This window comes from Elephas maximus, chromosome 13, assembly GCF_024166365.1.
Source record: "Elephas maximus indicus isolate mEleMax1 chromosome 13, mEleMax1 primary haplotype, whole genome shotgun sequence".
In the NCBI taxonomy this organism is placed as follows: domain Eukaryota; kingdom Metazoa; phylum Chordata; class Mammalia; order Proboscidea; family Elephantidae; genus Elephas; species Elephas maximus.
Window position 1 is genome coordinate 30697818 of NC_064831.1, and position 22117 is coordinate 30719934.

Below are 22117 nucleotides of genomic sequence, written 5' to 3' on the forward strand. Positions count from 1 at the left end.
TCCAGACGAATATATCTAACCACATACTTGTCATCTCAACCCAGAAATCAAATAAGGATTTCAGACTTAGTATGTCCAAAACTGATTGATCCCACAGTCACCCCCTCCAAAACAGACAAAACAAAACAAAGCCAAAACACCACCATCACCTACAGTTTTCACGCATTTCAGTTAACGGCATCTCTACTACCAATCACTCAAGCCAAAAATCTTAAAGAGTTATGTTTGACTCTTTTTTTTCTCTCATATTCACATCCAAACCATCAGCAAATCCTACCAGATTTACCCTTAAACTAAAGGCAAGATAAACCAATTTTTACCACCTCCACTGCTACCACCCTGGACTAGGACAATACCATATGTCATCTGGATTATTCCAAGAGTCTCCCAACTGGTCTCCTCCCTGCTACTACCCTGACACAGACTCCTAACTCCACATATCAGCCAGCCCCTATACAAAAGTCAGATGACGTCATTCTCTGTTGAAAACTCTCCAATAGCCCCCATTTCACTTGGAGTAAAACCCAAACCATTAAATGTTTTCAAGGGATGACATGATTTGACTTTATCTCCTACTAGCCCCAGTCCTGCTGACTCTGCTTCAGCAATACTGTTTCTTCAAAAAAACACTAAACCTACTTCTATTTGGGGTCTTTGTACTTGCTGTTCCTTCTACCTGGAATGCTCTTCTCCCAGAAATCCACAGAGCTTTCTTCTTTACTTCTAAATATCACCTAACCAGAGAGGCCTTCCCCTGTGTTATAGACTGAATTGTGTCCCCCCAAAATATGTGTCAACTTGTCTAGGCCATAATTCCCAGTATTGTGTGACTGTCTACCATTTTGTCATCTGACGTGATTTATAAATCCTACCTCTATGATGTTAATGAGGCAGGATTAGAGGCAGTTATGTTAAAGAGGATGGACTGAATCTATAAGATTAGGTTTTGTCTTAAATCAGTCTCTTATGAGATAAAAAGTGAGAAGTGAGCAGGGAGACAGGGGGATCTCATACCACCAAGAAAAAGGAGCCAGGAGAATAACATGTCCTTTGGACCCAGGGTCCCTGCACTGAGAAGCCCCTCGACCAGGGAAGATTGATGACAAGGACCTTCCCCCAGAGCTGACAGAGAAAGCCTTCCCCTGGAGCTGGTACCCTGAATTCCAGGTTCTAGCCTCCTAGACTGTGAGAGAATAAATTTCTCTTTGTTAAAACCATCCACTTGTGGTATTTCTGTTGTAGCACCACTAGAAAATGAAGATACCCTGACAACATATAAACTAGCAGCGTCCACCCCTACCCTGAACTTCCTATTCCCCTTATTGCTGTTGTTATGTGCTGTCTCACTTATCTAGTGCTGCTATAACAGAAATGCCACAAGTGGAAGGCTTTAACAAAGAGACATTTATTTCTTCACAGTAAAGCAGGACATCAGCTCCAGGGGAAGGCTTGCTCTCTCTGTCGGCCTTCTCATCAATCTTTCCCTGGACCCGGGTCCCAAGGACATGCTCTGCTCCTGGCACTGCTTTCTTGGTGGTATGAGGTCCCCCTGTCTCTCTGCTCACTTCTTTCTTTTATATCTCAAGAGACTGCCTCAAGACACAATCCAATCTTGTAGATTGAGTCCTGCCTCACTAACACAACTGCCGTCCATCTTCCCTCATTAACATCATAGAGGCAGGATTTACAACATATAGGAAAATCCACAATACTGGGAATCGTAGCCCAGCCAAACTGATACACACATTTTTGGGGGGACATAATTCAATCCATGACAGGTACCATCAAGTCGGTTCCAACTCATAGTGAGACCATGCACAACACAATGAAACACTGCCTAGTCCTGAGTCATCTTTACAATGGTTGCTATGTTTGAGCCCATTGTTGCAGCCACTGTGTTCATCCATCTTCTGTCTTTCTCTTTTTTGCTGACTTCTACTTTACCAAGCATAATGTCTTTCTCCAGGGACTGTATCCTGAGCATTCCTGAATCTGAATTGTAACCTGTTATTTTAACGTCCATAATCGTGAGTATTGTCTGTGAGTTCTGTATGGACACTGCAACGAATTATCGAACACAGTAGACAAGTACAGTGTCATGGGAGGGATGGTTGGTGTCAGAATTGGTAAAGGCAGAGAGAAGAGGCAGGTCTGACCTCCGCCTCATAGTAATCAGCCTTGGGCTTGTTGATCTTGATTCTCTTTCCCCCGGTGAAGTTAAAGGAGGTCAGACACTGCCCCCACACTGTTTTCACGAGCATTCTGGCTATACTTTTTCCAAGTCAGATTTGTTCATTCTTCTGGCAGCCCATGGTATGTTCAATATTCCTCATCAACACCATAATTCACATGCATCAATTCTTCTTCAGTCTTCTTTATTCATGTCCAGCTTTTGCATGCATATGAGGTGACTGAAAATACCATGATTGGTTCAGGTGCATCTTAGTCCTCAAAGTAACATCTTTGCTTTTTAACACTTTGAATAGGTCTTTTGCAGCAGATTTGCCCAATGCAGTATGTCGTTTGATTTCTTCACTGCTGCTTCCATGGCATTGATTGTAGATCCAAGTAAAATGAAATTCAACTTCAAAATTTTCTCCATTTATCATGATGTTTCTTATTGGTCCAGTTGCGAGGATTTTTGTTTTCTTTATGTCAAGGTGTAATCCATACTGAAGGCTGTAGTCTTTGATCTTCATCAGTAAGTGCTTCAAGTCTTTCCCTGTCAGCAAGCAAAGCTGTGTCATCTGCATATCACCAGCTATTAGAGTTTTCCTCGAATCTCGACGCTGCATTCTTCTTCACATAGCCAGTTTCTTGGATTATTTGCTCAGCATACAGATTGAATAAGTATTGTGAAAGGATACAACCCTGACACATACTTTTCCTGGTTTTAAACCACATGGTAGCCTCTTGTTCTGTTTGAACGACTACCTCTTGTCTATGTATAGGTTCCTCATGAGCACAATTAAGTGTCCTAGAATTCCCACTCTTCACAATGTTATCCATAATTTGTTATAATCTACACAGTCAAATGCCTTTGCATAGTTAATAAAATATAAGTAAACACATCTTTCTGGCATTCTCTGCTTTTAGCCAAGATCCATCTGACACCAGCAACGATATAGTAGGCATTCAGTAAATATTTACTGAATGAATGGGCAAGCTTGTTGAATGAACTAAAGGACTTAATAACTGAACACCATATAAATTGAAAAGTTGCAACAGCAATCGGTTTATTATTTAAATTTAATCTAATTAGTATTGGCTTATTCTTTCTATATACTAGACTTTCTAGGTAACAAAAAAGGTGTAGTCCTTGTCTCATTAAGGAGACAAGATATATAAACATTAACATAAAAGTCGAACTTGGTGCCAAAGTAAAGAGAGTAAGTATCTGTCTTAGGCTGGGCTCTGTAGAGAAGCAAAACCAGTAAAGCATATACATAGATATAGAGAGAATTTATAGTAAGGAAATGGCTCACGTGATTGTAGAAGCTGGAACGTCCCAAGTCCGTGGATCAGGATAGAGGCTTCTCCTGATTCATGTACCTGCAGCGGCTGGCGAACCCAAGACTGGCCAATCAGACAGCAAGGCTCTTGCTCACAGGCTGCGAAGATTGACGATTCCCAAGATCAGCAGGCAAGACAGCAGGTAAGCTGCTAGTCAAGTCCCAAGAACCAGAGGTCAGATGAACAGGAGCCAGCTGCTGGATCCAGAGCGAGCAAAACCCCACGAGCCTTGCCAAATGTCCACTTATATTCAATGCAGGCTATACCCCCAAGGAAACTCCCTTTCAACTGATTGGCTACCCACAGCAGATCCCATCAAGAAGGTGATCACATTATATCAAATCTCACTATGGAAGTGATCACATCATCATATGACTGCCAAACTACATCATAACTGCCAAACCACTGAGAATCATGGCCCCGTCAAGTTGACACATAACTTTAATGATCACAGTATCAAATAAATTTAAAATAGGGACTAACTCCATGAAAACCAAACAGTAAAAGAGAAGATAGCACTTGAGCTCTAAGGATAAAGCATTTACTTATTCACTGAACCAACATTTAATAAGCACCAACTTCTTGACAGTCACTGCTCTAGATACTAGATACACAGAAGTGAAGGTAACAGATAAAGTCCCTGCCTATACAGACTCACAATCTACTGGGTACAGAAAAGAGAGAGACTGAAAGTAACAAATAAATATATGTCGTGTAGTTAAAAAAAAAAGAAAAAAGGCCTCTCTGAGGAGGTGACATCTGGGCAGAGTTCTGAACGAAGTGAGGGAGTGAGTCAAGTGGCTATGAGAGGAAAGAACAATGACTTCAAAGGTAACAGTAATATTCTATTTCTTAACTGAAACATTCAGTATTCATTTTACTGTCTATTCGTTTACTGATATATAATTTGCAGACCATAAAATTAACTCTTTTAAAGTGTACAATTCAGTGGTTTTTAGTATGTTTACAGAGTTGTGCAACCATCACCACTATCTAATTTTAAATATCTCATCACTGCAAAAAGAAACTCTGTACCCATTAGCAGTCATTCCCCATTCTACCCTCACTCCAGCCCCTAACAACCACACATCTACTTTCTATCTCTGTGGTTTGCCTATTCTGGACATTTTATGGAAATGGAAATGTGGTCTTTCAGCATACTGTTTTCAAGGTTCATTATGTTGTAGCATGTATCAATGCTTCACTCCTTTTTAGGGCTGAATAATATCCCTTTGTATACAAAAAAAAAAAAAAAAACCATTGCCATCAAGTCAATTCCAACTCATAGTGACCCTACAGGACAGAGTAGAACTGCCCCATAGGGTTTCCAAGAAGCAACTGGTGGATTCAAAATGCCGACCTTTTGGTTGGCAGCAGAACTCTTAACCACTACGCTACTAGGGCTCCATCATATGACACAGCCAAAAACTTAATACACTAATGCTCATAGCAACATTATTCATAATAGCCAAAAAGTGGAAACAACTCAAATATCCATCAACTCATGAACAAATGAACAAAACGTGATATCTACACAAGGGGATGTGTATATTGATATCACATTTTGTTCATTCGTTCATCAGTTGATGGATATTTGAGTTGTTTCCACTTTTTGGCTATTATGAATAATGTTGCTATGAACATTAGTATATTAAGTTTTTGGGTCCTCATATAGTAACTCTATGTTTAACCTTTTAAGGAACTGCAAGACTGTTTTCCAAAGGGGCTGCACTGTTTACATTCCCATCAGCAACGTATGAGGGTTCCAATTTCTCCACACTTGTTACTGTCTGTCTTTTTAATTACAGTTATCCTACTGGGTGTGAAGTGGTTATCTCATTATGGTTTTGAATTTTTTTTCCCCTGATGACTAATGATGTTGAACATTGTTTCATGTGCTTATTGGCCACTTGTGTATCTCCTTCGGAGAAACATCTATTCGAATACTTTGCCCTATTTTTAAGTGAGTTATTTGTTTTTTTAGTTGTTGAACTGTAAGATACAAGTCCCTTTATCAGATATACGACTGTAAATATTTTCTCCTACTCTGTGGGTTACCTTTTGTTCATGGTGTACTCTGAAGTACAACTTTTTAATTTTGATGAAGTCCAATTTATTTTTTCTTTAGTTGTTTGTGCTTTTGGTATTGTATTTAAGAAACTAAGGTGCGTATTCCAAGGTCACAAATATTTATGCCTATGTTTTCTTGTAAAGCTATATAGTTTTAGCTCTTAATATGTCTTTGATCCATTTCGAGTTATTTTTTGTATGTGGTGTGGGGTACAGGTTCAACTTCATTCCTTTTTACCTGGCTATCTAGTTGTCTCAGAACCATTTGTTGAAAAGACTGTTCTTTCCTGCATTAAATTGTCTTGGCATCTGTACTAGTTTCCTAGGGCTGCTGTAACAAAGTACCACAAACACCCAACACCCAGTGCCGTCGAGTTGATCGGTGGCTTTAAAAACAGAAACACATTCTCTCGCAGTTCTGGGGGCTGGAGGTCCAAACTCAAGGTGTCAGAAGGGGCATGCTCCCTCTGAGACTCTAAGTAAAATCTTTGTCTTTTCCTAGATTCTGGTGGTGGCCAGCATTCCTTGGTGTCCCTTGGAGATGCAGCACTCCAATCTTTGCCTCTGTTATCATGTGGCACTCTTCCCCTTTGTGTTTCTCTGTCTCAGTGTCTCTTCTCCTCTTCTTCCAAGGACACCAATCATATTGGATTAGGGCCCACCTTACTCTAGTATCATCTCACTAAGTTCTTCTGACTGCATATCTAGAATCTCTCAAACAGGCCAGTGTCAACATTCTATGCTTAACCATATCTTCTATAATTCCATATAAGTTTGATTTGAATGTCACTACTTCCAATGTCATTTCTCCGCTGCATTTTCATTTTTGTTCATCCATTCCCTTTGGATTACCTATTTTTGTAAAATGTCACCCAGGTTTATAACTGTGAGGCTAGAAGCCAACACTACCATACAGTTTGCTCTTTGGGTATAAAGTGAATAACAGATACAGTGACCAATCACTGGCAGATTTTGTAAGAAGTGACATGACTGGTCACTGATCATGATGCCCATCTGTTATTTATGTAGTAATTTGTGGACTGAAGTGCTGGCGCTGAAGTTTGTACTTTATGCAATCACAGAATTATACCTGAAATTTGAGCCCTGCTGTTTGGGGATTGGTGTTATTTATCTAAAACCATGGTATTATGGATTGAGCTGTGTTCCCCCAAAATATGTGTTGCAATTCCTAACTCCTAGGCCTCTGATAATATCCAATTTGGGAATGGGTTGTCTTTATGACGTCAGTGAGGAAGGATTCATGTAGGAAGTAGCTTGAGTCAATCTCTTTTGAGATATAAGAGATTAAACAAGCAAGCAGAGCAGAGATGGGAGAAGACAGATGCCAAGCTACATGAAGATCACCCAGGAGCAGAAGCTCAAAAGAGACAACGGCCTTACTCCAGAGCCGACAGAGAGAGATAGCCCTCCTCTAGAGCCAGCACCCTAAATTTGGATTTCTAGGCTCCTAAATTGTGAAAAAATAAATTTCTGTTTGTGAAAGCCATCCACTGCTGGTATTTCTGTTACAGCAGCACTAGATACCTATAACACATTCTACTTGACTAAACCACTGTAATTGAAATTCACGAACACTGAAACTATACAAAGCAGAGATGGCCTGTATATCGTCTCATTTAATTTTAACAATAACATCTTAAGTGCTACTACTGCTCTCATTTACTGATGAGAAGGAAACAGGGGCACAGAAGTGTGTCGTTTAGTCACTAACTAGCAATATGGTAAGCTTCAAGAAGCAATATAAACCCTAACAGATGGTAAATTTAAACAGCCACAAGCAATTTACAAAAACTTGGAATTCATTTTAGCTAGTATGGTTCCTTAAAAAAAAAAAAAAGGTGTGTTTAAAGAAATCATCACTTCAGCACCTGCTAAAGTTTAAAGACACTAACAAAAATGCATTCTCAACTTCTAATTTCCTACTGGTACAACACAGATGAGTCACCTTTGTTCTATCTTACTCATCTCCTAAAGTCACATAAAACCTCCTGAATAGCTCTCACAGCACAACAACCTTTTCATCTGTAAATTATTTTGAAGAGCACTTAGAATAAAAAAGAAAACATTATTCAGACTCAGTTTTTATTTACTTCCTACTTTTTAAAACAAGTCTCTGAGTCTGTTCATTTCCCTAAGTGGCCTTTACTTTCCCAGTTTATTTTTTCACTGTCTAAATCAATGGTTTCTAGATTTAAAGATTAGTGATCCTTTTACTCACATTTATATTAAAACGAGAAAATTTTTTCTCTGAAACAGAAATATATCACTTACAAAATAAAACAGACCAACCAGAAAATATTTTCTAGATTTGCAAGTTTGGTCATCAAGCTCATCCATTTTTTAGAATAGTTTCCTTCGATGTTGGCTTGCTCTAAGTCTTGAACGTTTTTTTTAGCAGCTTCTGCTTCAGAGAAGATAATAAAGAGCTCCCCTTAGGAAAAAAGGAACCAAAGCTCCACTCAAAATACGAGGAATAATACTAATGAAAAGAATGAATGGTTTGAATGTCTGAATACATACAAATGGCACAGAGGTCCAGGATAGTTGTGTTTACTGTATTTCTGGAACTTATCTGAAAGAATATCATTGGCATCAATCTCCTGTCACAAAATATTGTGTAAATTCCCAGAAAAGAAATATTACACTAGTAGCATTTGGGAGGAGGGGAACTATTAATAGGCTAAGTAGTAGAAATGATCGCTATCTTTGATTACCTAGGTTTTTAAATAGTTACATCTCACTCAAATCCCTACCAATGGGGAGGTGTCGCCAAGATGGTGGAATAGGCAGACGCTTCTGGCAATCCGTCTTATAACAAAGACCGAAAAAAAAAGTGAAACAATTATATTTATGACAAGCTAGGAGCCCTGAATATCAAAGGAAAAGTTAGAAAATGGAGTGAGCGGCAGAGGAAGGGAGACGGTTCAGAAACGGAGAGGAGTTACCCGACGGCCGGGATCCCTCAGGCACCATTTCCGGGAGTGGCTGCGGCAGGCTGGTACTAACATTCCACCGCAGTTTCCTCAGGGAAGAGCAGGCAGCTGCACAACCTACTCAAACCTCTGGAACCGGAGAAGAATGGCGCTCTCGGCAAAAGCTAAGGACTTGCATATATTTTACCATGCCGCCACCCCCATGCTGGCTTCAGAGGCTGTTGATTTCTCTATACCTGAGAGGAGATAGGCCCAGCTGAGCACCGGGAACCATTAAGGAATAAATTCGCTATTAGGGGAAAAGATCATTTGCCAGCTCTCCTAACCTGGGAGGTCCAGACAGAAGCGGCTCCTACACAGGCATAAATGGTCCATGGATTTTGAACACCTTTCCCCCTTGCATGGACCTGAGTGGGCCTACTTCGGAAGAATAGGCCCTTGCTGGCAGACTGCAACTGTTTCAGCTGTGCGGTGGAGAGATGGCTGTTAGATATTTCACACCACTTTGCCAATTAAATAGGGTCCACACCTACCCATATCTGGGGAATAAGGACTGGTGGCTCCAATCAAGTCACCCAGCCACCCGCGACAGCGGTCCAAGGATAACTGGTACCTCACAGTCCTTACAAACAAAAGCACTGAGGACCCATGGTCTGTCTGCAGAACCCACCCACCTGTATGCTCTAGGGAACAGGGACGCGCTTTCCTCACAGACTTTTGGGGGATGGTTCTCAGCCCCCTGCCTTAATCAGAGCATAGCCCCCTGCTGCAACCAGATACCAGGACCTACATCAATCAACCCTGCACTCTAAGACTGTAGGACAGAGCCTGTACCACATGCCTAATGACCAGCTACCTGGACACCTGCGCTGAATCGATACAAGAAAAGTGAATGGACTCCTAGGCTCATAAACTTGATAACAGCTCTAGCCATCTGGTGACAGGACATCAGAGCTTTTCAAAGGCAAAAATAATCAAGCTAGCTCACTAAAGCAGCCAATTTGGGCATATCAAAACAAAACAAAAAAAAGACCAGAAAGCTAGGATACAGTAAGCAAACATGAATTAATATAATAACTTACAGATGGCTTGGAGACAACAGTCAATATCAAATCACATAAAGAAACAGGCCATGATCGCTTCAACAAGATCTCAAAACAAAGACTCAAGGGATCTTCTACATGAAAGTGCATTCCTGGAATTACTGGATGCAGAATACAAAAGACTAATATACAGAACCCGTCAAGACATCAGGAAGGAGATTGGGCAGTATGCAGAGCAAGCCAAAGAACACACAGATAAAGCAATTGAAGAAATTAAAGATTATTCAAGAATATAATGAAAAATTTAACACACTGCAAGAATCCATAGAGAGACGGCAATCACAAATTCAGAAGATTAACAACAAAATTACAGAATTAGACAACTCATTTGAAAGTCAGAGGAGCAGAATTGAGAAACTGGAAGCCAGAATTGGTGAGCTTGAAGATAAAGCACTTGGCACCAATATATTTCAAGAAAAATCAGATAAAAGTATTAAAAAAAAAAATGACGAAACCTTAAGAATCATGTGGGACTCTATCAAGAGAAATAACTACGAGTGACTGGAGTACCAGAACAAGGACAGATAACAGAAAATACAGAGAGAATTGTTGAAGGTTTGTTGGCAGAAAACTTCCCTGATATCGTCAAAGATGAGAAGATATCTCTCCAAGATGGACATCGAACTGTACATAAGGCAGATGTTAAAAGAAAGTCACCAAGACATATTATAATCAAACATGCCAAAACCAAAGATAAAGAGACAATTTTAAGAGCTGCTAGGGTAAACGAAAAGTCACCTACAAAGGACAGTCAATAAGAATAAGCTCAGACTACTTGGCAGAAACCATGTAGGCAAGGAGGCAATGGGATGACTTATATAAAGCACTGAAGGAAAAAAAATTGCCAGCCAAGAAAAATATACCCAGCAAAAGTGTCTCTCAAATATGAAGGTGAAATTAGGGCATTTCCACATAAACAAAAGTTTAGGGAATTCGTAAAAACCAAACCAAAACTACAAAAAATACTATACGGAGTTCTTCAGTTAGAAAATCAGTAATATCAGGTATCAACTCAAGACTAAAACATTGGACAGAGCAATCAGATGTAAATCTGGACAGAGAAATCACAAAAATAAATCAAGATAAAAAAGTACTCAGAACAGGGAAACAGTGATGTCATTATGTAAAAAAAGACCACATTAAAATAATAAAGAAGAACTAAGAAATGTAGTCATATATCTTTCATATGGAGAGGAAGATAAAGCGATACAAAAAAATAAAAGTTAGGTTTAAACTTAGAAAAATAGGGGTAAATATTAAGGTACCCACAAAGGAGACTAACTGTCCTACTCATCAAAATAAAATAAAAGAAAAAAATACAGACTCAGCAGAAACAAAATCAACAACAATGAATAAGGGGAAAAGACAATACATAAACTACTCAGCACAAAAAATTAGCTGGTAAAAAGAAACTGTCAACGACACACGAAAAAAGACATCAACATGACAGCACTAAACTCATAGCTATCCATCATTACGCTGAATATTAATGAACTAAATGCACCAATAAAGAGACAGAGAGTGGCAGAATGGATTTAAAAAACATGATCCGTCTATACGCTGCCTACAAGAGACACACCTTAGACGTAGAGACACAAACAAAAACTGAAAGGATGGAAAAATATATATATATATCAAGCAAAAAACAATCAAAAAAAAGCAGGAGTGGCAATATTAATTTCTGACAAAATAGACTTAAAAGTTAAATCCACCAAAAAAGATAAGGAAGGACACTATATACTGATAAAAGGGACAATACACCAGGAGGATATCACCATATTAAATATTTATGCGCCCAATGACAGGGCTGCAAGATACATAAAACAAACTTTATCAGCATTGAAAAGTGAGATAGACAGCTCCACAACTATAGTAGGAGATTTCAACACACTGCTTTCGGTGAAGGACAGGACATCCAGAAAGAAGCTCAATAAAGACACGGAACATCTAAATGTCATATCAACCAACTTAACATCATAGACATATACAGAACACTCCACCCAACAGAGGCCAAGTATACTTTCTTTTCTAGTGCATACAGAACACTCTCTAGAATAGACCACATATTAGGTGATAGCAAACCTTAGGACAATCCAAAACACTGAAATATTACAAGGCATATTCTCTGACCATGAGACCAGAACAGCAGAAATCAATAATAGAAAAAGCAGGGAAAACAAATGAAACACTTGGAAACTAAACAATACCATGCTCAAAAAAGACTGGATTATAGAAGACATTAAGGATGGAATGAAGAAATTCATATAATCCAGTAAGAATGAAAACACTTCCAATCAGAACCTTTGGGACACAGCAAAAGCAGTGCTCAGAGGTCAATTTATATCAATAAATGCACACATCCAAAAAGAAGGGCCAAAATCAAAGAATTATCCCTATAACTCGAACAAATAGAGAGCAACAAAAGAAGCCCTCAGGCACCAGAATAAAGCAAATAGTAAAAATCAGAGCAGAATTAAATGAAATAGAAAACAGAAAAACAATGCAAAGAATTAACAAGACCAAAAGCTGGTTCTCTGAAAAAAATCAACAAAATTGACAAACCACTGGCCAAACTGAGAAAAGAAAAACAGGTGAGAAAGCAAATAATCCGAATAAGAAATAAGATGCACGATACTGCAGCAGACCCAACTGAAAATAAAAGAATCATATCAGATTACTACGAAAACCTGTACTATAACAAATTGAAAACCCTAGACGAAATGGATGAATTTCTAGAAACACACTGCCTACATAAACTAACACAAACAGAGGTAGAACAACTAAATAGACCCATAACAAAAGAAGAGATTTAAAAGATAATCAAAAAACTCGCAACCAAAAATGCCCTGGCCCAGACGGCTTCACTGCAGAGTTCTACCAAACATTCAGAGAAGAATTAACACCACTACTACTAAAGGTATTTCAGGGCATGGAAAAGGACAGAATACTACCAAACTCATTCTATGATGCCACCATATCCCTGATACCAAAACCACGTAAAGACACCACAAACAAAGAAAATCACACACCTATATCCCTCATGAACTCAGATGCAAAACCTTCAACGAAATTCTAGCTAACAGAATCCAACAACACATCAAAAAAAAATAATTCGCCATGACCAAGTGGGATTCATACCAGGTAAGCAGGGATGGCTCAACATTAGAAAAACAATCAATGTGATCCATCATATAAATAAAAGACAAGAATCACATGATTCTATCAACTGATGCAGAAAAGGCATTTGACAAAAGTTCAACACTCATTCATGATAAAAACTCTTAGCAAAATAGGAATAGAAGGAAAATTCCTAAACATTACAAACGGCATTTATACAAAGCCAATGGCCAACATCATCCTAAATGGAGAGAGTCTGGAAGCACTCCCTTTGAGACCCGGAACAAGACAATGATGCCCTTTATCACCACTCTTATTCAACATTGTGCTGGAGGTCCTGGCCAGAGCAATTAGGCTAGATAAAGAAACAAAGGGCATCCAGATCGGCAAAGAAGTAGTAAAAGTATCTGTTTGCAGATGACATGGTCTTATACACAGAAAACCCTGAAGAATCCTCAAGGAAACTACTGAAACTAATAGAAGAGTTCAGCAGAGTATCAGGATAGAAGATAAACACACAAAAATCAGTTCGATTCCTCTATACCAACAAAAAGAATATCGAAGAGGAAATCATTATCGTTTACAGTAGCCCCCAGGATGATGAAATACTTAGGAATAAATCTTCCCAGAGATGTAAAAGACCTATACAAAGAAAACTGCAAGACACTACTGCAAGATACGAAAAGAGGCCTACATAAGTGGAAAAACATAATTTGCTCATAGATAGGAAGACTTACATTGTAAAAATGTCTATTTTACCAAAAGCAATTTATAGATATAATGCAATTCCAATCCAAATTCCAACAACATTTTTTCATGAGATGGTCAAACAAATCACTAACTTCATATGGAAGGGAAAGCATTACTGAAAAAGAACAAAGCCTCACTCAACCTGAGTTTAGAACCTATTATACCGTCACAGTAGTCAAAACAGCCTTGTACTGGTACAGCAACAGATACATAGACCAATGGAACAGATCTAAGAAGCCAGATATAAATCCATCCACATATGAGCAGTTGATACTTGACAAAAGCCCCAAATCAGTTAAACAGGCAAAAGAGTTTTTTTAATAAGTGGTGCTGGCATAACTGGATACCCATTTGCAAAAAAAAAGGAAACAAGACCCATACCTCACACCATGCATAAAAACTAACTCAAAACGATCAAAGACCTAAATATAAAATCTAAAATGATAAAGATCTTGGAAGGAAAAATAGGGACAATGTTAGGAGCCCTAATACATGGCATAAACAGTATACAAAACATTACCAACAATACAGAAGAGAAAATAGATAACTGGGAGCTCCTAAAAATCAAACACCGGGGCGGAGCCAAGATGGCGGAATAGACAAGATGCTTCTGGCAAGCCTTCTTTACAACAAAGACCCGAAAAAACAAGTGAAACGAGTATATTTGTGGCAAGTTGGGAGCCCTGAGCATCAAAGGCAAGCTTAGACAACGAACTGAGGGGTAGAGGGAGGAAAAGACTGTTCAGAAGTGGAGAGGAGCTACCAGACCTGAATTGAGGGGAGCTCTCAGGCCCCATTCCCGGAGCTGTGGCAGTGGCAGCAGTGTGCTGGTACTAGCGTTGGGCCTCAGTTTCCTCAGGGAGAACCAGCCACCCACACAGCCTACTCACACCTCCGGAATATAAGAAGAATGGCGCTCTCAGCAAAAGCTAAGTACCTGCATATACCTTAACGCACCCCCCACCTCCAACCCGCAAGTCAGCTTCAGCAGCTGAATCCCTGGGCCTGAGATAGATCCTGGTGAGCACCTAGAGCCATCCTTCCAGCCTTGGGGAAGGAAAAAAGTTGCAATTGGAGGGAAAAGATAACTTGCTAGCTCCATTAACTGGGGGAGCTCAGGACAGAAGCGGCTCCTGTCCAAGCATAAACCGTCCGTGGACCTTGAGCACTTTTTCCCTTCTGCATGAACCTGTGTAGGCCTATTTCGGGACAGTAGGCCCCTTTGACAAACTCCAACCATTTCAGCTGTGCAGTGGAAAGGTGGGTGTTTGACGTTTGACATTGCTTTGCTATTAAACAAGGTCCTTACCTACCCAAATCAGGGACCTAAGGACTGGTAGCTCCACTCAGGTCAACCAGCCACCCGCAACAGGGGTCCAAAGATAACTGGTACCTCCCAGTCCTTACAACCAAAAACTCTAGGTGCGCATGGTCCCTCTGCAGAACCCACCCATCAGCACGCTCTAGGGAACAGAGACACATTTTCCTCAGAGACACGTGGGGGTTGGTTCTCAGACCCCTGCCTTATTCAGAGCATGACCCCGGCTGCAATGAGATACCGGTATATATGCCAATCACCCCTGCCCCCTAAAGCTGTAGGACAGAATCTGTACCACACACTTGATGATCGGCTACCTGGAAACCTGAGCTGAATTCATACACAAAAACTGAATGGACACCTAGACTGATATACTGGATAACTGCTATAGCCAGCTAGGGACAGGACACCAGAGCTCCAAAGGCGAAAATTATCAAGCTAGCTCACTCAACACTCAATCAACCCATAGGGGTATACCAAAACAAAACAAAGCAAGCAGCTATGACACAGTAAGCAAGCATAAACTAAAACAATAACTTATAGATGGCTTGCAGACAACAGTCAATACCAAGTCACATAAAGAAACAGACCACGATCACCTCAACTGGCTCTTAAAGAATCCAGGGATCTTCTAGATGAAAGTGCATTCCTGGATTTACCAGATGCGGAATACAGAAGTTTAATATACAGAACCCTTCAAGACATCAGGAAGGAAATGAGGCAATACGCAGAACAAGCCAATGAAGATACAGATAAAGCATTTGATGAAATTAGAAAGATTACTCAGGAACATAATGAAAAGTTTAATAAGCTGGAAAAATCCAAAGACACACAGCAATCAGAAATTCAGAAGATTAACAATAAAATTACAGAATTAGATAACTCAGTACAAAGTAAGAAGAGCAGAACTGAGCAAGTAGAAGCTAGAATTTCTGAACTTGAAGATAAATCACTTGGTACTAATATATTTGAAGAAAAATCAGATAAAAGAATTAAAAAAAAAATGAAGAAACCTTAAGAATCATGTGGGACTCTATCAAGAGAAATAACCTACGAGTGATTGGAGTGCCAGAACAGGGAGGGATAACAGGAAATACAGAGAAAATTGTTGAAGATTTGTTGGCAGAAAACTTCCCTGATATTGTGAAAGATGAGAAGTTATCTATCCAAGATGCTCATAGAACTCCACATAAGATAGATCTTAAAAGAAAGTCACCAAGACATATCATAATCAAGCTTGCCAAAACCACAGATAGAATTATAAGAGCAGGGAGGGATAAAAGAAAAGTCACCTAAAAAGGAGAGCCAATAAGAATAAGCTCGGACTACTTGGCAGAAACCATGCAGACAAGAAGGCAATGGGATGACATATTTAAAAAATTGAAGGAAAAAAATTGCCTGCCAAGAATCATATATCCATCAAACTGTCTCTTAAATATGAAGGTGAAATTAAGACATTTCCAGATAAACACAAGTTGAGGAAATTCGTAAAAACAAAACTACAAGAAATACTAAAGGGAGTTCTTTGGTTAGAAAATCAATCATATCACGTATCAATCCAAGACTAGAACACTGGGCAGAGCAACCAGAAGTCAACCCAGAGAGGGAAATCCAAAAAAACAAAGCATGATTATGAAAAAAAAAAAAGACCAAAACAAGGTAACAGCAATGTTATTGTATAGAAGAAGACAACATTAAAATAATAAAGAAGGAATAAGAAATGTAATCATACACCTTCCATATGGAAAGGAAGATATGGCAATATGAAGAAATAAAAGTTTTAAATTGAGAAAAATAGGGGTAAATAATAAGGTAACCACAAAGGAGACAAACTATCCTACTCACCAAAATAAAACACTAGGGAAAAATAGAGACTCAGCAAAAACAAAGTCAACAACAACAAATATGAGGAAAAGACAATATATAAAGAAAATCTACTCAGCATAGAAAATCAAGTGGGAAAAAAGAAACTATGAACAACACACAAAAACAGACATGAAAATGACAGCACTAAATTCATACCTCTCCATAATTACCCTGAATGTAAATGGACTAAATGCACCAATAAAGAGACAGAGAGTGGCAGAATGGATTAAAAAACAAGATCCATCTATATGCTGCCTGCAAGAAACACACCTTAGACTTAGAGACACAAACTAAAACTCAAAGGATGAAAAAAATATATCAAGCAAACAACAATCAAAAAAGAGCAGGAGTGGCAATATTAATTTCTGACAAAATAGACTTTAAAGTTAAATTCATCAGAAAGGATAAGGAAGGACACTATATAATATTAAAGGGACAATACACCAAGAAGATATAACCATATTAAATATTTATGCACCCAATGACAGGGCTGCAAGATACATGAAACAAACTCTATCAGCATTGAAAACTGAGATAGACAACTCCACAATAATAGTAGGAGACTTCAACACACCACTTTCAGTGAAGGACAGGACATCCAGAAAGAAGCTCAATACATACACGGAAGATCTAAATGCCACAATCAATCAACTTGACCTCACAGACATATACAGAACACCCCACCCAACAGCAACGAACTATACTTTCTTTTCTAGTGCACACAGAACATTCTCTAGAATAGATCACATATTAGGTCATAAAGCAAGCCTTAGCAGAATCCAAAACACTGAAATACTACAAAGCAACTTCTCTGACCATAAGGCCATAAAAGTGGAAATCAATAACAGGAAAAGAAATCAAACACTTGGAAACTAAACAATAAAAAATACCCTGTTCAAAAGAGACTGGATTGGAAGGGCTGACTCATTAGGGGGAGAGCAAGTGGAAGTATGGAGTAAGGTGTATATAAACTTATATGTGACAGTCTGACTTGATTTGTAAACGTTCACTTGAAGCTCAATAAAAGTTAATAAAAAAAAAAAAACTGGATTACAGAAGACATTAAGGATGGAACAAAGAAATTCAGAGAATCCAATGAGAATGAAAACACTTCCTATCAGAACCTTTGGGACACAGGAAAAGCGGTGCTCGGAGGCCAATTTATATCAATAAAGGCACACATCCAAAAAGAAGAAAGGGCCAAAATCCAAGAATTATTCCTACACCTTGAACAAATAGAAAGAGAGAAACAAAAGAAACCCTCAGGCACAAGAAGAAAACAAATAATAAAAATTAGAGCTGAACTAAATGAAATAGAAAACAGAAAAATAATTGAAAGAATTAACAAGAGCAAAAGCTCGTTTTTTGAAAAAATCAACAAAATTGATAAACCACTGGCCAAACTGACAAAAGAAAAACAGGAGAGGAAGCAAATAACCTGAATAAGAAATGAGAGGGGCGATATTACAAAAGATCCAACTGAAATGAAAAGAATCATATCACATTACTACAAAAAACTATACTCAAACAAATTTGAAAACCTAGAAGAAATGGATGAATTCCTAAAAACACACTACCTAGCTAAACTAACACAGAGATAGAACAACTAAATAGACCCATAACAAAAGAAGAGATTGAAAAGGTAATCAAAAAACTCCCAACAAAAAATAGCCTTTGTCCAGACGGCTTCACTGCAGAGTTCTACCCAACTTTTACAGAAGAGTTAACACCACTACTACTAAAGGTATTTCAGAGCATAGAAAAGGATGGAATACTACCAAACTCATTCTATGAAGCCACCATATCCCTGATACCAATACCAGGTAAAGACACCACAAGAAAAGACAATTATAGACCAATATCCCTCATGAACTTAGACGCAAAAATCCTCAACAAAATTCCAGCCAACAGAATTCAACAACATATTAAAAAAATAATTCACCATGACCAAGTGGGATTCATACCAGGTATGCAAGGATGGTTCAGCATTAGAAAAACAATTAATGGAATCTACCACTTAAATAAAACAAAAGACAAGAATCACATGATTTTATCAATTGATGCAGAAAAGGCATTGGACAAAGTTCAACACCCATTCATGATAAAAACTCTCAGCAAAATAGGAATAGAAGGAAAATTCCTCATAATAAAGGGCATTTATACAAAGCCAACAGCCAACATCACCCTAAATGGAAAGAGCCTGAAAACATTCCCCTTGAGACTGGGAACCAGCCAAAGATGCCCTTTATCACCACTCTTATTCAACATTGTGCTGGAAGTCCTGGCCAGAGCAATTAGGCTAGATAAAGAAATAAAGAGCATCCAGATTGGCAAGGAAGAAGTAAAAGTAACTCTATTTGCAGATGACATGATCTTATACACAGAAAACCCTATGGAATCCTCAAGAAAACTACTGAAACTAATAGAAGAGTTCAGCAGAGTACTGGGATACAAGATAAACATACAAAAATCAGCTGGATTCCTCTACACCAACAAAAGGAACATTGAAGAGGAAATCACCAAATCAATGCCATTTACGGTAGCCCCCAAGAAGATAAAATACTTAGGAATAAATCTTAGCAGAGATGTAAAAGACTTATAAAAAGAAAACTACAGTAAACTTCTGCAAGAAATTAAAAGAGACTTACATAAGTGGAAGAACATACCTTGCTCGTGGATAGGAATTCTTAACATTATAAAAATGTCTATTCTACCAAAAGCGATCTATACATTTAATTCAAATCCCAACAACATTCTTTAATGAGATGGAGAAACAAATCACCAACTTCGTATGGAAGGGAAAGAGGCCCCAGATAAACGAGCATTACTGAAAAAGAAGAACAAAGTATGAGGCCTTACTTTGCCTGATTTTAGAACCTATTATACCGCCACAGTCATCAAAACAGCCTGGTACTGGTACAACGACAGATACATAGACCAATGGAATAGAATTGAGAATCCAGATGTAAATCCATCCACATATGAGCAGTTGATATTTGACAAAGGCCCCAAAAAAGTGAAATGGGAAAAGAGTCTTTTTAACAAATGGTGCTGGCATAACTGGATTAAAAAAAAAAAAAAATGAAGCAAGACCCATACCTCAACTCCATGCACAAAAACTAACTCAAAATGGATCAAAGACCTAAATATAAAACCTAAAACGATAAAGATCATGGAAGAAAAAATAGAGATAACGTTAGGAACCCTAATACATGGCATAAACAGTATACTAAACATTATAAAGACATGTAGAAGAAAAACTACATAACTGGGAGCTCCTAAAAATCAAACACCAGTATGCTCATCCAAAGACTTCACCAAAAGAGTAAAAAGACCACCCATGGACTGGGAAAAAGTTTTGAGCTATGACATTTCTGATCGGTGCCTGATCTCTAAAACCTACATGCTGCTGCAAAAACTCAACTACAAAAAGACAAATGGCCGAATTGGAAAATGGGCAAAAGACATGAATAGACACTTCACTAAAGAAGACATTCAGGTAGCTAACAGATATATGAGGAAATGCTCACGATCATTAGCCATTAGAGAAATGCAGATCAAAACTACAATGAGATTTCATCTCACTCCAACAAGGCTGGCATAAATCCAAAACACACAAAATAATAAATGTTGGAAAGGCTGTGGAAAGATTGGACACTTACACACTGCTGGTGGGAATGTGAAATGGTACAACCACTTTGGAAATCGATTTGGCGCTTCCTTAAAAAGTTAGAAATAGAGCTATCATATGATCTAGCAATCCCACTCCTCGGAATATATCCTAGAGAAATAAGAGCCTTTACACGAACAGATACATGCACACCCATGTTTACTGCAGCACTGTTTACAACAGCAAAAAGATGGAAGGAACCAAGGTGCCTATCAACAGATGAATGGATAAATAAATTACAGTATATTCACACAATGGAATACTACGCATCGATAAAGAAGAGTGACGATTCTGTGAAACATTTCGTAACGTGAAGGAACCTGGAAGGCATTATGTTGAGTGAAATCAGTTAGTTGCAAAAGGACAAATATTGCATTAGACCACTATTATAACAACTTGAGAGAAAGTTTAATCTGAGAAGAAAACATTCTTTTGTGGTTACGAGGTGGGGAGGCAGGGAGGATAGGAGAGGGGCATTCGTTAACTAGACAGAAAATAAGAACTACTTTAGGTGAAGCGAAAGGTAGCATACCATACAGGGGAGGTCAGCACAATTGGACTAAACCAAAAGCAAAGAGGTTTCCTGAATAAACTGAATGCTTTGAAGGCCAGTGTAGCAGGGGCAGGGGTTTGGGGACCATGGTTTCAGGGGACATCTAAGTCAACTGACATAATAAAATCTATTAAGAAAACATTCTGCATCCCACTTGGAAGAGTGGCGTCTGGGGTCTTAAATGCTAGCAAGCAGCCATCTAAGATGCATCAATTGGTCTCAACCTACCTGGTCAAAGGAGAATGAAGAACTCCAAGGACACAAGGTAATTATAAGCCCAAGAGACAGAAAGGGCCATATGAACCAGAGACTACATCATCCTGAGACCAGAATGAGATGGTGCCCAGCTACAACTAATGACTGCCCTGACAGGGAACACAACAGAGAACCCCGGAGGGAGTAGGAGAGCAGTGGGATGCAGACCCCAAATTCTCATAAGACCAGACTTAATGGTCTGACTGAGACTGGAAGGACCCCGGTGGTCATGGCCCCCAGACCTTCTGTTGCCCAGGACAGGAACCATTCCCAAAGCCAACTCTTCAGACATGGATTGGTGTGGACAATGGGTTGGAGAGGGATGCTGGTGAGGAGTGAGCTTGTTGGATCAGGTGGACACTTGAGACTATGTTGGCATCTCGTGCCTGGAGGGGAGATGAAAGGGTCAAGGGGGTTAGAAGCTGGCGAAATGGACATGAAAAGAGAGAATGGAGGGAGAGAGCGGGCTGTCTCATTAGGGGGAGAGTAATTGGGAGTGTGTAGCTAGGTGTATATGGGTTTTTGTGTGAGAGACTGACTTCCACTTAAAGCACAATAAAATTAATTAAAAAAAAAATCAAACACCTATGCTCATCCAAAGACTTCACCAAAAGAGTGAAAAGATTACTTACAGACTGGGAAAAAGTTTTTAGCTACAACATTTCTGATCAGCGCCTGGTATCTAAAATCTACATGATACTGCAAAAACTCAACTACAAAAAGACAACGCAATTAAAAAATGGGCAAAAGACATGAACAGGAACTTCACTAGAGAAGACATTGAGATAGCTAACAGATACATGAGAAAATGCTCATGATCATTAGCCATTAGAGAAATGCAAATCAAAACTACAATGAGATTCTATCTCACTCCAACAATGCTAGCATTAACCCAAAAATCATAAATAATAAATGTTGGAGAGGATGTGGAGATTCTCTAACACTTAT

At 38.8% G+C, this 22117-nt stretch overlaps 1 protein-coding gene across 3 annotated transcripts in view; it reads right to left on the minus strand.

The window, feature by feature from the left end:
* ARFIP1 (ADP ribosylation factor interacting protein 1) overlaps positions 1–22117 on the minus strand; it is a 204194-nt gene that overhangs the window by 96403 nt on the left and 85674 nt on the right. Inside the window, exon 2 of one of the 3 annotated variants that reach the window (XM_049852762.1) lies at positions 3486–3611. The exons of the other annotated variants lie outside the window; for them this stretch is intronic. The gene's annotated coding sequence lies outside the window, so the exon portion shown is untranslated. The remainder of the gene's footprint in view (positions 1–3485; positions 3612–22117) is intronic. 3 annotated transcript variants of the gene reach the window in all.